Source organism: Bombus huntii, chromosome 1, assembly GCF_024542735.1.
Source record: "Bombus huntii isolate Logan2020A chromosome 1, iyBomHunt1.1, whole genome shotgun sequence".
Lineage (NCBI taxonomy): Eukaryota > Metazoa > Arthropoda > Insecta > Hymenoptera > Apidae > Bombus > Bombus huntii.
The window spans coordinates 183,523-201,581 of NC_066238.1; positions in this window are offsets into that span (position 1 = coordinate 183,523).

The following is an 18,059-nucleotide window of genomic DNA, read 5'->3' on the forward strand; positions in this document are numbered from 1 at the left end:
CTGCACGCGTATGATTTTACTCGCGTTCTCCTTGCCTGCCGTTTCGTCTCTTTCCCATTGCCGAATGAACACGTCTGCACGCCTCCGTTGCAAAAATGTTGACGACAGTTTGAAAATACAACGAGGTAGCGTGTATTTGTTTTTATTCGACGGGTCGGGAAGTAGCAATTATTCATGATGGACCGGAGTACCGGCATTTCCAATAAGCTACGTATAATGGCTTTCTGCATAATTCGCGGGGCTATCGGAGCGTCGATGTTTTGGAAAAGCGCGATTTAATCTGTTTATGCTTCCCTGTTATGCGTGCGCGAGGAGGAAAATCGAGTTCCGTGAAGCTTTAATTTAACTTATCGATCGAGAGCTCGTAAACTAAAAAAGTATTCGCGATTCGGATACGCTAAAGCTCATTGAAAATCCGATAAGAGTTCGACTGTTTGCGATATTCTCCCCTCCCCTTCTCTCACTCTCTTCATCTCTCTCTCTCTCTCTCTCTCTCTCTCTCTCTCTCTCTCTGGTACGATAAAAATTTGCCAAAAGCGCCACTACAAACAGTCGCATATTATTGGCTTGAGGGGAAATCAGGACACGAGCGTTTTCGCAGTCAACGACCGCCATGCTCGAATTAAACGTATCAAATTCATTTTCTATTTCCGCATTCGTTTCGTCCCGTTTCATTTCGTCTCGTACGTTTCTCTTCAAACCAGTCCATCCACGAGCGGTTGCTCTCTTCCCAGCGAAGCGTATCCCCACGAAGCGTATCGAGGATCCTTAAAGATTCATGTATGCACGGCCATACCATAAACTCGTCGAGACTTGTCGCAAGCTCCTTGCCCTTCGATCGGTTGATCACTGTCCTTACTCTCTATCCGAGTCTCCGTTGTTCCAAGAAGATCTTCTTCATTTAAACGGCGTTATTCGTTTCGCTCGTACGCCTCGTACGCAGTGCCCTAACTCTTCCTACCTTCGTCTCCTCTTTTTACCCAAACGGTAACGCGGAATTCCCCTGTGTGCCGTGTCCCCTGGAGTTTCGATTCGACCGAGTCCCACTGTATCGTTTTTCGAGGTCTTTGATCCTCCGTTGGCAATAAAACGATTCCATTCCGTCCTACACCTTATCGGCTCTGAATCGCGACACAAGCAGCGACAGGCTGAATCTGCGCGATAGAAATTTTCACGTTCCAGATACGAACCTATTCGCGGCGGAGAAACGATCGTGGCGAGAGAATTTGTTGAACGTTTGGGTGGGAAGGGGGGGGGGGGTAGAGAGGGGTATGCACGCGTTCGCTCTGTCGCGCGATCAGGGTCGAGTGAAATATTTCCCTGTCCTATCAAGTGTGCCGAAAATTACTTCCACCGATCCAGCCGTTTCTCCCTCTTTCTCTCGTTTCTTCTCGCTGCCCGTCTTTCCGTTTTGCACGTTCTTCAAACATCGTTCGACGCTTCTGTACGTTCGGCAAACCGGTGGATACGTTTCGGAAGCAACGCTTCAGTTGTACCCACGATTAGCCCGCAGCATTCTCGCGTCGTAGCTACTGCGCGATTTAACGGCAGTTCGTTAAAACTTTGTTAATTATTAGCCGACGAAATTATTAATCGCTGGTAGGCGTAATAGCTAATAGCCGCGGTACATTGTTGCCACGAGTCCACCCTCTGAACTACGTCCGGGCAGTCGCCGCTTATCCTTTGTTTTTCCGCAAAATTTCCAAACAGCGAACTAGCGTTTAGCCAATATCTAAGCGGAAATTGACGCGAACAACTTGCCCCCGTCGCACGTTCCTACTCCGTAGGTAAAACGCAAACGTGAACGTAAAACGGCACGGGAACCGAATGCGATCGAGTTGATCGAGACGTTTCGCGCATCCGACAAACGAAGAGTCAACTGACGAATTTTTCCTTGGCGTTGATATCAACTGGCCGGTCAAACGCGAAGGTAGCCCAGAATTTCACCTTTATCGTCACAACTCGGATACCCCGGACGAGTCTTTTAGCCTCTGTTGGATGTTGGAATCGCGCGAACGTTAATATCACGAAGCCGGCTGGAATACGGTTTGAAACGCGGCGTACGATTATCGCGGTAAACGGTTAAACGAGTACGAGTTTCTTCGATTCGGAGTGGCGTGTTGCGCGTTAACGGCTCGCATTTGCGCGTGCATAGAGGAAATTAGTCACATGCTTGTGATATACGCCAGCCGGCCAGCCGACGTTTAAAGCGGTGCAAATCGCGGCATTAGCGGCCAGACGAGTGGCGAACGGGAGCCGTCGGAAGTGATGCGTTTCGATATCACCGGAATTACGCGGCTGGTTCACAATTGGTCATACTCGTACCCGCCCAATAATTCGCCCGACTATAAAAACGATTTATCGCCACCCTCGTACCCTTATGGACATCTGGTTCGTCGGGATTTATCGTGGTGGCTACTTTGCTTGGCAAAAACGCGAATCCAGTTAATAAGAAAGGAAATGGATCGAGAAGCCGGTGATGGATCGATGCGGGCGGAAACTGTTGCGAACTGAAGCGGAGAAGCGCAGAAAGAACGGCTAAAGTTCCCGGCGGTAACCTAATTTTGGCAACGATTCCGCTCGTTCCTCGTCAGAGACTTTTTTTGTCTCCGGTATCGGCGCGAGCGGAGGAACGCCACGAGACTCGGTGAAAATTGACGAGATTGACACGTAGTATCCTCTCCGGAGGCGCGTCTGTTCCTCTTGGCCGCGTAAACGGGTACGTGGAGCATCATCGGCCGTGAGGTAGTTGTAACAAACGAGCCAGAAGATCGGTCAGAAGGTTAATAACGCATAAAATCAGCAGTTGCTCGGCGCCGGGTGGATTCTATCGCAGCAAGAGGGGCATTCGAGCTACTTAAAAGATACTTAACGTGCTGGTCGAGGGCCGTAGACGGGGTGAATGCCGCGTCTGGCCTTCGGTTATTAGGTTTACCCGCCGACACGGCATTCCCCTGCAACGGACGGGCCACGCGCACCCACGAAACTCGTCTAAGAGAGGAATCTCGTTACTTCGCAACACCCATAAATCCACGTCGCTTTTGAAAGGTTCGGAAATTGGGAAAGCGCGTTGCAGCGTTACTTCCATCTCTTCCTCCTTGGCTCCTCTCTTTTTCGCCCGATCGCCGACCCCTTCTCACTCGCAGGGATTCGTCCTTGTCTCTCTTCCCTTTCTATGTCCGACCATGTTTGCATGCCGCGCGTATTTCTATCCGGGCAGCTCTCGCGTGAAAAGCATAGCCGTGCGCCAACCATATTATCGGACCCCGACCATCTCCTCGACGTTTCCAATGCGCCCGATACCAATGTTTCCTGCGGGATAAGGGGTCGGAGGAAGGCCGACGGACCGGAGGAACGTTCCGCTTTGCTGCTTCCCGATGCACCCCGCAACAGCAGGAGAGAGCACTCTGCTTCTGCTCTGCTTTTTCAAGCAACCACTGCCCGTCGAACGTCTATCTTTTAAAGATTTTTTTCAAATCCGACCAACTTTGCCTCTGTTTGGGCATTCTCGGTTGCAGAAGCCGCTGCTGCGCAATGATTGCGCTCCACTAAGTCCACATGGTCAGATCCAGACAATCCCGATATCAAAGTAATACCACTAACCCCCGTTTAAGCCGGATAAAGCGTTATGAATAAAGTTGGACTGCGCACTTAGAAACCCAATGAACTTAATTTCTCCTGTTTCGTCGTCTAATGCTGGTGGTCGCATCAGCGGAGCTCGAGCTGGTGTTCCGGTCGCGCTGCACGAACCAAAGCACGCTCGATCGCTCGGTTCCTGCTTCTAACGGCATCTAAAAGCATCGAAGAGAATCGAGGTCGAGGAAGCCGGACGAAATCAATTTCGTGTCCTTTTCTGTTCTCGATTCCCGGAGTCACAGGACGAGGAAGGAACGGAATAACCGGATTCACGAAAAGGTATCGAGTCCCGGAGAAATCAATCACGCCTCGTGGATGGGGTGGCCATTCGAGCGAATTTCCCCGCCGATCGAGACGAGTCCGACGATTATTTAAACGGCGCGTCCATAGAAACACGCACCATAAAAATGTTCAGACCGTTGTTACACGGCTTTGTGTGCGTTTATCTTTGTAGTCGAGAAGGCTATTCGATTCGTTCGATAAACTCGATTCGATCACATTAAATGAAAACGACCTCTTCTTAGAACGATTTGGAAAATTTCGATAAGAAGTGCACGGTATTAAATGTCAACTTCGATATCAACTCCGATCCTCAAATACACTCTGTTTAGGTTCAAGAGTTAAAAGCTCTCTGTTCTCGAACTTTGCACACGGCTCCGTACGAGTCCGGTTCTGTAAAGTTACTCGCTAAGTTGGATAACCTGCGGCCGACTTGGCCGAGCTCACGCGCGCACGCACCCCCATAGTCCTAACCGACTCCTTTAACGGTGTGAAAGTTTTTCATTCTTGCGGTATGAAATTTTCAACGAGATGCACAGAGTTTAGCGTGAAAGCTGTGGCGCGTTGAAAACAGTTACGACGGTGATAGGCAACTTGCGCGACCGTTCGTTTTTCTGAGATCGCGCGAAAGAGTAAAGATACCGCGGGGAATGGGAATTAGCCGGCTTTCGAGGCGACTAATTGAACTCTGGCCGTGCTACAGGCGCGTATTCCGATGTTCGTTTTTCACGTTTGGAGAGGTAACGCAAATAAATCTCGAGGCTGCGGTGAAACGCGAGTCCGCGAGCCGTTAAGGAAGATCGATCGATGGATCGAAGCTAAGACGCGGCTTCCATAACTCTAGCCTCGATTCATAGTCGGTTTTTAAAGGCGTCATAAGGGCATTTCGCGCATGCACGCTGCCACAGCTTCGAAATCCCTGAACGCATTCGCGACCAAGTACGGCTTCCTCGCGATCGATATCGATCCACCGGTGAATCGAGCGCGCGCTTCCCTTTGCGATGTCCCGGGCGAATTCGACGTCTCGTCGACGACGAACATTTGTCAAACGTCGAAAGAGACGCGGGAAGCTGATAGGGCCATGGGAACAACGTTTACCTGGGAAAACGGGAAAGCGAAGAAGAAGATAGGTGACAAGGAAAAGGAGATAGAGGGAGACCGAACACTTTTATCGTATACTTGGGTATTGGGTATTAAGTATTGTTTACTTGGAGGATACTCGCGTAGAATAAATATCGAAGGGAAAATAATGGCATTTTAGAATTATGTCAGCACCAAACTCTCTCGTTTCTCTCGTTTCTCGAGTTTCTCTTTCTGCTTTACGATGGGACATCTAATTAATTTATAAATTATTTGCGATAAAACCAACGACCTACGAACTCTTTTTATTTACTGCAACGAAGCGTATATGTAAATATTTTCTTCTCTTGATCTCGTTACTTGATCCTCGTACAAGTTGACTCAACGGTGACTACCGAATATACTACTACTACTATATAGTAGTATACATAAACGGACCGATAAATTATCAGGTGGAACTATTTGAGAGAATTGAAAACGTTTGCAGGGGAACAGAAGCTTAACTAGCGAATGGAGAATAGCGAAATTGGAACAGATTTCTATTGGAAATAACGAGGCAACGGCGTCAGCCGAGGGTGACGTTTCGCGATCTCCGTCGCAATTAAATCCGCATCGAGCCGATGGGAAGACGTTCCTACTCGTCGAGCGAATACGACGAAACGATTTACCGGCGCAACAAATGGAAGAAATACAGAGAGAGAGAGAGAGAGAGAGAGAGAGAGAGAGAGAGAGAGAGGAGAAATAGATAGAGGAGAAGCAATTCGCCGAGGGAATTTACAGGCCCGGTGTGTCCTTGCGCTTACCCAAGGCTATTCTTTCTTATCATTGTCTATCCCGACGCTCCGTGATAGCCGCCAGCAGAGGGAAACAAGACCTCTTAGATCGTTCGTCATAGGCGTTGCTCTTCCCGCCCGATCCTGAAACGATTTATCGAGTCACTCTGTCGCCACGTCGCCATTACCTGCCCTGGATTTTCCAACCAACCGAGATTTCGAGAGTGTCACGAATCGATCGAATCGTTTCGATTTTCCCCTAGTGGATAAGACGAGAATTTCTTGCGTGATTAATACGCATCGAACGGATCCTGCTCGTTTTATTTTTTCGTTTCTTCTTTCTTCTCTTTTTTTCTCTTATTTCTTCAGTATTAGATAGCGTGAACGATCCCTCTCGAGGACTTTTTCATTTATTTTTCCAACGAATAAAATTGTTTGCAAAGTATTCGTTACGGAGTAGTTTTTGAACTGCACCGTCACTTCTGAGGTGTAGGACGTGAGGCGTAGAGCGCCAAAGGAATACTTGGCGTTTTATTCAACAGTGCGTTTATTAACTCGACTAGCGGCTTCTTAACAACCCTCGATTCGCGATTCCTGCGGACGACAACTTGCTGACAACCGTTTAATCACCATTCATCTCTTAATCCGCTTTCTTCGCTTTTGTCATCTTTCGATATCCCCACTACGCACGTGTTCGTTAAGCGTCGGCGATCGTGGTCACGTACGCCTTCTTCCGAGTATTTGGCGGAAGCACCGTGTGACGGGATACCGATGGCCCATTAGATCTGTATTTTCGACCAATCGCGGGGAGACGCAATCGCGAGGAAACACGTCAACGGGAGTCGTAAATTCCCGTTACGATTATAATAATCGACACCACGAGTTGATCGATCCCCTGATTTCCGTTAAGATGATAGGGGCGTTTGAGAGGATATAACACTGCGATCAACAGGGCTATAAAATTTATATTTTTAACAATTACGTTACACCGTTACTTGTGATATATATCGTCGACAATGATTTGGCGCATAGGGATGCGATACACTGGCACGATATTCGTTGGTGATCGAGCAAGGCTCTTAGAGTTTTGTTACAGTTGACGTCGCGATAAGGGAAAAAAACAGAAAAAGATCTCGTTACTGACATGTTGACTATTTTAACGTTGTAGAATAAGTAAGGTACAGTGACGATGTTGTGTCGGAGGAAAGCTAGCGATGGGTGTGTCTAGCGCACGGGACCATCGGATTTGTTCATGATATTTCGGTCAGGAAAGTGAGGGTAGTATACATACATACAGTCAAGACGTAGTAAGCAAGAATCTTTAGAAAATGATTTAGAAACAAAGATATTTGTTCGGTCTGAAGGACCTTAGCTAGCAAATTACTGAGATTTACGGCGGCTCCTTAAGACTATCGAGGGTACGCAGTAAGGACGAGCGGACATCTGGTTCCCGTCTGGCCCACGGTGTATGGTCTGGTCTAGGTAGAGTGTCGACCGACGTAACAAGGCCTGTCAACATTTACGCTTTATCGCGGCCTTGCTTATGTTTCGCCGATCTCTCGTAAGCAGTGTTTCAGCGATGCAAAACCGTTGGATAGAGAGTCGTTTTCTGCGGCCTAGTGCCGCTACACTACCACGGCACTTTTCGCGCAACGAACGTCATCGTCTATCGCTTCTCGTGGAAATTTATGAAACCCGATAGAGAGCTGGAGGACCGAAACTCCTAACGCCAAAACTCCTGCTTCTTCTTTTATCGAAACAACGCTTTTCACTAGCTTGCGCTAGTAAACGCGCCATGGTACGTTAGAAACGAGGACATTCGGAAAGACCTGGGAATACCAACGGTCAAGGAGGAGATTAACAGAATTGCAAGAAGGCACGGAGAAAGAATAGCAACGCACCCAAACCGGCTGGCAGCGGAAACGGTCGACACATCAAGCATAAAAAGAAGATTAAAAAGGAAACACTCAACAGATCTCACAAAGGACATAACCTAACAAACACGATGATGGTACCCCGCTGGGGGTAGCCACCCACATGCTATATTAGTATACCGCTATAATATTTTACCAAATGTCCTACTGGACAAATTGTAAAATTTGAAAAAAAAAAAAAAAATAAAAGAAAAAACTAGCTTGCGTTAGTGACGATCGCGAAAAGAAGGGACGGGACGCGTCACAGTTGGATAATCGGGGAAGTCGACCTTAAGAAATTCGACAAGGTCTCGTTTCGGCAAATCGAATCGTTGAACCAAAGGATCCAATGCAAAAACCGGCAATCTCAAAGTTTGTTGATCCGGAAGAAATGAAATCGAGTACCTGGTCTCGTAGACGCGTTCGTAACGCGAAACAAGTTTCGGTAATCGTTATCGAACGACTTTGTCAGAGCTTTCGTTCGTCGATGCCCTAAAACGACGTTTCGCGTGATTCTTGGTAGAACGTTCGCGCGAGATTCCTCCGGGCTTTGCTTCTAGTTCACGGCGGTTCTTCGTCGGTGTTGGTCGCTGAAAGAGGGGGGCGGGCGGGGAAGAAGAGGGGAATTTTGCATCTCGACAGAGGTCGAAGTCAAATGGTAAGTCGAAGAACGTGGGCGTAACGGCGCGCAAACGGCCGAAGAATTCTCACAGCGTGTTTGTCGAATGGACGGCGCACGGAAGAGAAAGCCAATGGGAATTGACGGCGCGAAGTGCCAGCCCCCCCCCCCCCGCTTCTCTTTATCATGGTCCACCGAGGAAAATCTGGAAAGTACAAGGGAACAAGTTTGGTATATATCCGGTCCAAATATTTGAAACGAAAGAGACTGGAGACGAGAGAAAAAGAAGCGGTCGAGGTGGTGGAGACGTTTCGCTCTCGAACGTCGCTAGCTGGACACCGTACCGGGAAGACGGGATTACCTTGGTTCTAGCCGAGAATCGCGGCGCGGAAGAGGAAAAACCCGCCGTCCTTGAAGAGAAAAAAGTGTCCCGCTGGCGACGATAAATAGCGGTGGCGTGTTATAACTTTTGAAAACGTAATGCCGCCTGCTCACGTTGCCGCGATAAACGCGCGCATTCTCGATATATTTTTCCGGCGTGCTACGCATGGATCACGAGTGATTTATGTCACGGTCAGATACACCGGCGCGACTAACTTCTGTCACCGATTGTTGGCCTGTTCCGACCAGTTCGTTGCTCAAACTTCTGGTCGGCACTTGCGGGCTTATCGAACGAACGAGAACGTTCTCCGTCGCTCAATTTTGCCACACTTTCGCCAAACGAAGATGACACGAGGTATTTCGACAGTGAAATTCTAATCTTTCGTAAAAGTACGGCCGGACATTGGTGAATCGTAAAGTTCGGTAGCTGCGTTTTATCTTCTCCGACGTGGTAATTTCGAGAAACACATAAATTGCCGGATCTCGTCACGGCGACGTATCGAAAGTCTGCCGGGCGCGTGCCCGTTCACGGAATAAATAACAAGTCTCCGAACGAGACTTGATAGGGGGCAATGGTTCGAGCGTCAAACAGGCGGCGAAGAGAGAGAGAGAGAGAGAGAGGGAGGAAAAAGGAAGGAAGGAGGAAAGAAAGAGAGAAAGAGAAAGAAAAAGAGCGGATCGCGCGGGGCGAATGCTGTTTTCCTGTGGGAAAGGGGAGAGCGACGGTGGTGGCGGTGGCGCGTTTGGTTAAGGGGCGGACGAAAGGGGAAAGAGGAGCGCAGGATCGTGCGAATTAAGCGACCAAGTTAAAAGGTGGAAACGATGGTGAAAAGAAGAAAAGGAGTGCCGGCATGGCGTGGTGGCGCGCGGCGGCGGATGGCCGGGTCTCGGAGTATTAAGCGGGCCGCGTTGGCGCTCGCGCCACGGAAACTTTCACAAAGCGTTCTCGGGGTAGTTGCGCGATACTTTGGTAGCGGCTGAAGAGAGCGGCGCGGCGAAGAAAAAGGAACTCGTGGGAAATAACGGGACGGCTGCCGGTCTCGTGTCCTCGTGCTTACCGGAGGCCGTTCCTTCTCATCGTTGTTGGCAACCTAGTCGCCGAGCGAAATCTTCCAACTTCTTACGATGCTCGACCTTCTCCGTGCGAATGACTCGGTTCGACTTGGTCTACTTGGCCACGCCACACCTTGCCCTCGACATCCTTCTGCCCGCTGTTCGAGATCCGCGCTCTTTCAACAAGCCGCCCCTTTCTTCCGAGTCGCCTGCCACCGTCCGTCCATCTACCGGCTGAATGCCTGCAGGAAAGAAATCGGGAACGCAACGTGCGTTGTCCGTGCGTAACGCTGCACCGCGTCCATTATCCACGACGACGCGATCGACCCATATACACGGTGAACCGCGTGCTCGAATATTAACGTCGTCGCTGTGTGCGCTGGCGGATCACGAGGACGCAATTATTTCGAAACACACATGCTCGACCGTGAATATTTTAGAATACAATTTCGATGGCGAAACAGGCGACCGAATATATATCGCTTTTATAACTGTAGAACGGGAAAACGCGTGCTCCGGAACGAGGATGTTGTCGCGTATTCGAGTTGCACGATTCCTGGATCGCGATCCGATGCCTTTCCTTTCGAACGTCGGAGCAAATTTTATTTATAGCGAGCAACCAGGCGATTCTAAATGGAATTTGCGGGGATGCTGTGTTTTCCGATCGAGAGGCAAGTTGTACGTTTCACGGATGTTTATGATGGTCCAAAAATGTGTAACACGTCCCAGTAAACACGCGCGATATTGCATCAACAATCGGAACGGAAGAATCAGAGCTAATAAATAGAACGCGACGGAGATTCATAACGGTGTGCGTGAAATTATATCAGCTGGAAAAAACCTGTATTTGCCGTGGTGTTGCGTATACGATCGTCGTCGATCGTAATTTATCGATAACGAGGCAACAATTGCAGCACCCTGAATAACTTTTACGCAAATATTCAATGGAAAATGATATTAATAATACGGAGCAAACAAGTTTAAACATTTGGAAAACGCGTAGCATATCTCTGCGGAAATTATCGGTGGAAATTTGCGAAACAAATACATCGGAAGAAACATTGGTTTCCCGATGGTTGGATTTCGTCGATCGCATCTACCGTGTTTACAAAGAACATTGCCGATCGACGCGACGAAGCGCGCGATTATGGAAACTGTGGAAAGTTCTTCGCAGAACGCGTACTACGGTATGTGCTCGTTTTTTCATACCTAAATATCGACAGAGACGCGAGTCTAAATTTCGAGGCTTCTTCTCGCGAGGCAGCTTCTCGAATCGATCAAAAGAGAATACCAAAGTGTGGTCCGTACTGTTTCGGTCGAAGCGACGAGAAATCCGGGAACAATCGCGTTAAGAGCCGGCAGAATTTCGACGTCCATGAAAAGCGGTCGGAGACGCGCAGTACTGCGACGATGGAATGCAACACGATCTACGGGCGGAGCAACAAGAGGAAACAAGCGTGGGTGTAGTTTGCGTGACCTCCGCGCTGATCCCTCAGCGACGTTCTAGTCGCCGTTCGAAAGCAACCACGAGCCTGCAATCCTAGCTTCGGACATCGGCGATTCCCCGACAACCAGCTCGATGAACTCGATAACCAGCGACTTTTCGAGCAACCGACGCGAATCTGCGCTGCACCGGTTCCAGACTCGACTAAACCTATCGACGACGGATTATCAGCTATTACCTATTTCTTCGATGGAGCGAGACGCTTCGCAACTTGCAACTGACTGGACGTATCTTGGTCGAGAGCGATTTTCTGCGTACGGTGTTTGCGTTTCCTGCACGTTCTAAATGCCAAATCGAACGAAACGATGAAAATAAAAAGACGCGAGGTTTATTGCCAGCGCGTAAAATGATATTTACGACAGCAGTCACCGTCGCGCGTGAAACCTAGAACATTTTCAGGCGTGCGAGCAGGTTCGATCGCCGACCCGACAAGCACAAGTATATATCGAGGAAGAAAGCAATCGGGTTGGAACTCGATGGACGAGCGCAGGATGCTGACGAGATAAAAAAGAGCGGAAAGTCGGAACGATGCCGATCGGCGAGTCGATGCCACGGCTGGATGATCGAGGAATAAAGTTTGTGACATCCGCTTCGATATTTACTCACGGCTGTATTTCTGGACAACGTTCGAGGGAAGAGTTGCGTTAAACTTTGTCGGAGAATCTTCCCTCTTCTGATCCATGGCGTTTCTTGCTGGCTCGAAGGAATCTCGCATGGATGTTGCCCCTGGGACGCGAGAAGGAAACCGCCTGGCGATAGCTAGGTATACGGCCGCGCGGCGGAACGCACGAGGAAACCGGAGGCGAAAGAAAGTGGAAAAAGGAGAAGAGACGAAAAGTAGAAGAAGAAATGGCGCGACGGTTTTCTACTTGGTCCATTAGGCACGTACAGCGTGGAGCGAGTTGCATTGTGCCGCTTATACACAGTTGCTTCGCTCTTTTCCTTTACCAGCGCCAATGCTCGTTTATTTCGCCCGGTCGCAATACGGGACGGCGATACGCATTTCCCTTTCTCCGCCTCTCCGCCTCTCTGCTTTCTATCCTACTTGCTCGCCTTCTTCTCTTCGTCCCTCGCGGCTCCGAATTTCTTTTTTACCAACTATCTTGACTAACGGCCACGACTATCTTGCCACGTTTCGAGCCAGTCGACTTTTTCGAAAATGACGCTCGCTTTTCTAAATACCTACGTTGGCGGGTAATCGATCGCTCGGCCAACTCGATCTTCAGCGAGACTAGTGGGTCGTTGATTTTATCCTTCTACGACGACGATTTATTTCTAAAAACTAGAGTGGCTGATAACGTTGGAACGGCTAACAGCCGAAACGGGGAAAGATCATTGGCAACTGATAAGTACAACGGTATTCTTTATTCTCAGCAATGCGGTTTATCAACGCGTTAAATGCAAAGCTCGCGGCACGCGACGCGAATCACATAATCTGCTAATTTAAATAATACAATCGTTTATCTATGACGCGTATGTATAAATTTCGCAGAATCGTTTCAAATGTTAAAGAAATAAGTCAATTTAATGTAAATTTAATGTAAAGCTGTCGACGCAGCGGCAAATAACACGTAACTCGATTACGAATCGTCCACCCTATCGCATTATTCGAACGATATTAAAAGAGTGGATATGCTGCATGCAAATGTTATGTATATATTAAACCTAATGTCCACGTTCGTTCCTCGGTGTTTTATTAAAAAAATCTGTCTTTGCGGATAGATACGTAAATCCGCAACATCATCGAAACAATCCGGTTGACCGATAGAGGGAACGAAAGGGGGCAAGGGGATGTCAGAGGATTCGCGCCCCACCGGGATCCCATTGGGAAAGTATTCCGTGTCCGTGGTTAACTCGTTACGCGTTTAACGAGCATCGGCTGGTCAGAGATGGAACGCGAGTAATGTTGTTCGAAAGGCCATTTAAATTCAAAGGGCCGGGCGTGGATGCTGCGCGAAGCAGAAATTCCTATTCGTCTTCGGTCTCGTTCCTCCAGTCGCCTTTTCCCATTTTCCAGCGTCCACTAACGCCTCTCCACCACCACGCCACCAACGTCCCTATTCCCTCTCTCCCTTCCTCTGTAATTCGGCGTAGCTGCGCATCGGACGAGCGGCAGTCGCGTGGCGCTGTCTCTCTATCCTTTTGCTCGCCGCGAATTTGCATAGCGCCGTGCAATTGGCGGGAAAACATAGATGTCGGTTCGTGCCTCTGCCACTGGGATGTTTGCATAACGCGCGCTGTGTACGCTAGCTAGACAACACGGCAAGCGTTTCGTTGGACGGTTGTTGTATCGGTAGCGCTACAACAACGTGATGCCTTTTTACTGCAGCATCTATGATAACACGTCGGTTAGATAGTTGATGCCTCGGGGAATTATCGGTCTGATATTCGCTGTGTAAGACGTTAAGAAAACGGAAGGAATAAGCCGTCGGACGAATATTAATGTTAAAACAATGCATCTTGTTAAGCGGTGTAATACCCAGGCAAGTCCGGGACGACGTGCTAAACAGACTGCCGACGTGGCGTGAGAAATTGTACTTGCGGCGGACGACGAGAAGGATATGATTAAGGCAGCACCGCCTCCATTTGTCCGAATGGCAACGATTAATCAAGTAACGTTCGGCGGCCCTGTTAACGTTCGAGCTTTCGTTATTGACTACCTTTGGATTCGCCAGACAGAGAAAGATCTACGGTAACCAAAACGGCGTCTTAAACACGTGGATCGATTACGGATCGAAGAATCGAGGTGGTGTTCGAGAAATAGGAAAAGAGAGGACGGAGGGAAGGTCGGGAATCGGAAAGGGAAGCTGACGGTAAAAAAGTCGGTGTCCGGAGCACGATTCGAGGTCGAATTACCGCGATTCTACGCGCTGCAGCACACGGCGAATATGAATATCGAAAAGTTCCGTAATTAAATGTAGTTTTCGCGTGGTTGTTAGCCGTGTCCGGCCGTTTTTATGAATGGGCTTCGTTAGTAAATCGACGCCGACGCGCCACCTTTATTTAACCGTCCGTGCAGACGCGTATCGCAATGACGCGACGATAAATCGCATGGCAAATTATTCCTCCTTGACCGGAAGCGCGGAACTCACCTCGTTAGAGGCCTCTGAACGCTTTCCTACGGAACTTTAACAGCAATTTGTTAAGTTACTTCGAATGTTTCATCAATGCCGATCGTTTGGGACTATCGTGTCCGAACGTTCGCTTCCACGATTCTCCATAAGTAATAATCGAATACATTTGGACGTAAGTTGCGCGAGAATGTAGCGCGAATATTTTCATGGACATCGTTGGGAAGAAAAAGTTTTAAGAGGCTGCTTACTTCGATGTTCAATTTCAGCCGACGTTGCAACGATGATTGGCTTGCGGAATAGTTGATTTCCGGATATCGCCGAATATCGATAGCCCTTAACGATAACACTGCGTTACGGAAAATGAAAAGTTGTTCGAAGCAGCTGAGACTCGAGGTAAGTGTATCGAAAATTCTTCGGACGTTATCGCGTAACCGCGATCTACGAATCTACGTTTTCTCGAAGGTAAGCAATTCCGAGTCGTTCGGTCTTGACTTTTCAAGTTTTTGGAAAAAGTAACTGATCGAACGGTGGTAGCCTGATCAGTTTCTAATCTTTGTAATCTGACGATTCAGCGACGGTAATTCCGTGGTTGGTGTAGAGGCGGAAGTGGGTCAATCGGAGCGGCCTGTTACGGTAGCGCGGCGGTTTTCTCGCACGTAAGAACCAGTGAACCCTCGGCAAATTGGTACTCCGAGTACAAACGGTCAATCACGAAGGCAGTTATTAACTCGTAATTTTCACTCCTTAGCCGGATTCGTCGTGACATCCGCTTCGTAGCGTACTCTCTCTCCCTCTCTCTCTCTCCTCTCTCTCTCTCTCTCTCGACGCTTTTTTCCGGTCGATGTACGGTATCCACTATCTTATTTTTGTAATTAATTCAGTTAAAATTAGTTTGCCACACTGAAGGAAGTTTGATCGGTATTCGTTGTAGGCCATTACAGCCATTAAACGTACGCTGTTGGAATATAGTTACGTAATTTACCAGTAGCTAATGATTCGTGGTATGTTCGGTTCGCAAACGATGCAAAAGTAAATTAAATCGCGTCCTTACGAAAACACGGCGTGCCCGTTTCCTCGAAACTTGGCAACTTTTTGAATTTCCGGATTGGAGAAACGTTCGCCCGTAAGTTGCTGGTGCAGCGGCTATACTTCCTATTCGGAAGTGGCACTGCCTTTCTGCGCGATATTCCGCGTCTCTTGCCTCGCTACTTTTTCAATTACAAGTCCGAATTTATTACGTTCCCTTTCGCGAACAAAACGTCTCTGTAGAAGAAAAAGATCGGAGTAAATTACAGCAGATCACGGATTGCCATCTTTTATATATCTTTTTTCCTTCGACGCACGCAAGAAAGCAAAGATAAGGGAACAGAAGGACGAATCGGCCAGCGAAACGACCGCAGAAAGGGAAGATCCGAGTGGCCTCGATTCTACGATTACGATTTACCGTCATCCCCGTCGTAAAGCAGCTATTGGAGGCGTCGTTTCGCGGCAGAGGTTCGCTAAAAAGTTCAAGATCGGACAGCGAAGAGTGGTCGTGTGGCGTGCTCGCAATAAAGCGTGCGGGCTGTCTGGAAGGCCCGGGAAAGGAAGATGCAGGATAGTGGAGAGTTTAGAGATAGCCGAGGAAAGCGTTCGAGACGGAGACCAGCTTGAAAATGAAATCTCGATAGATGTGTGTTCCGGGGAGCGCGGAGCGAGGCGAAATCGGGCGGACAAGATCCCGTAATAAAGAAAGAGAAAGAGCCGAGGATCCGCGCGTTCTAACTAATTTAAGAAAGTGCTCGGTGCATCGGAAAGGCTGAGCGCATCGAATCGCATTCCCTCGCTTCCTTCCGCTCGATGTTTGGCCAATGGTACGCGGTGGCAAGCTGCTTTTATCGGGCGCCGGCAACCGATTCAGAGGGCCGTGGCCATCGTAAAGTCAATGAGAGCTCGACTCCCTTACATTTTTCAAGGGCTCCAGCCTCGTCCGCTATAAATAACTGTCCGCCTTTGATCGCGCATCGTCCTTCTGTCGCTGCTGTCGCTCCTGTCGCTCTTTCTCTTTCGCTGAATGCGCACGTCGCGTCCTCGACAAATATTCGCCAAAGAAGAGAAAAATTGTTCCGGATCCTCGGATACCCGAGTCTGCCTTTTCCTCGTTCGTCGATAGACAAACACGAGTCCGCCGTTAAAGAGCAGCGTTCTGCCTCTCGCCGGATTTCGATACGCGCCGGATTTCGCTTTGAACGGACGCACGGTCCGCGGGTCAAACGACGTTCGCGACTCGAGCTTCGGCTCGTTCCGTTTGCGTGGCTACGTCCGTTTCTAGTTCAACGCGACCAACCGGTAGCAAGACCGGATTAATCGTCGAGAGGAAACACGTTTCAAGGGGTTCCTTTGCTCTTTCGGTTTGCCTCTGGCGAAAAGGATCGTGATTAGAGCACGTTGGCGAGCTTCTCCGTGGAGACGCGATGCGTACTTAGTTTTCGTTCGACCGGTTGTCGTTGCACCATTAATTGAGAAATCAATTGGCACGCATCGTTTTTCGCACGCGTCGATGTGTTAAAATCACGCTAGAATTTACAGACACGCTTCGCGAAAGCGCTGTTGTTCCTCGTTAGGACTGTGTCGGATAGTCTTGAAAGTTGGTATCGCGTTGCAAGCACGTCGGAACATCGTACGCGAGATCCTAATCGACTACAAGTTTTCCGTTGAACAGATGGAAGAAAAATTCCATCTACGTACCGTGGAAACTTTCTATTCCCTCTCTTCGTTTTTCTTCGATCGTGAACGGTCACGAAGTCTGCGAGCGAGACGGCTCGTAGACAGGCACGAGTTAGCTGACGACGATGAACCTCGAGCAAGCAATCGACTGGACCAAGCTTCTTCCGACTCAACGTTCTGGCGCGCTATCGCCAACGTTTTAGCTCCAACTCGTATTGTATCCGACGCGAATCTACGCCAAGTACATTGCATGGCAACGTTCCGCGTCAATCTTGGCAGAAGTGGAATTTTGGCTAGCTGCTGAACCTGCGAACAAACCTATTCGGAACGAGTGGCGCAACATTGTAAATCGTGCGATCATCCAACTGTTTATTCCCGCGGCCGTGAGATACGAGTTACGGCGAAGATTTCGCCGTGGAGGAGAACGGTTTTCGCGACCGTCGAGTATATTCGGTTGGAGCAGAGTTGGAAGGCGAATTAGAGGCGAGTCGGGAGCGAAGCATGCGAAATCAATTCGATAGAGATTCCGTTTCTTTTCGCCGAGTTGGCGATGCTTTGTTGCGTGTGTACGCGTCACCGATAAGCAAAGTAAATGTATGCTCCTTGTCGAGTACAAGTTGTCGAGTCCTCTAAACTATTCTAAACGAGACGCTTTTTTGGAACGCTTTTTGGAATTTATTGGAACGCTTCGTACCAAATCTTACTAAGCTTTACATTCGACGTTGCTACTACTCGCACGTGCTCAGCCTCTTCTCGATCTCACACTCGATATAAATATACATATACATTTATTTTTCCGCGCGATGTAAATACATGTTGATCGCTAACCGTCGAATCCTCATTTGAATCGAATCGAACGAAATAATGCCGAAACCACCGGACTACTCGTCAACGCCTAACCCTAGCCGCTGTATCTAGAAACGTAAAGTTTGCACGGTATACTTCTTTTATAACGTAGATGTATTTTATGACGTATGGAATAAGGAAGGATTCTTCGAAATATTTTCTTTACAGGATAACCGTGTCTCCGTGTCCACTAAA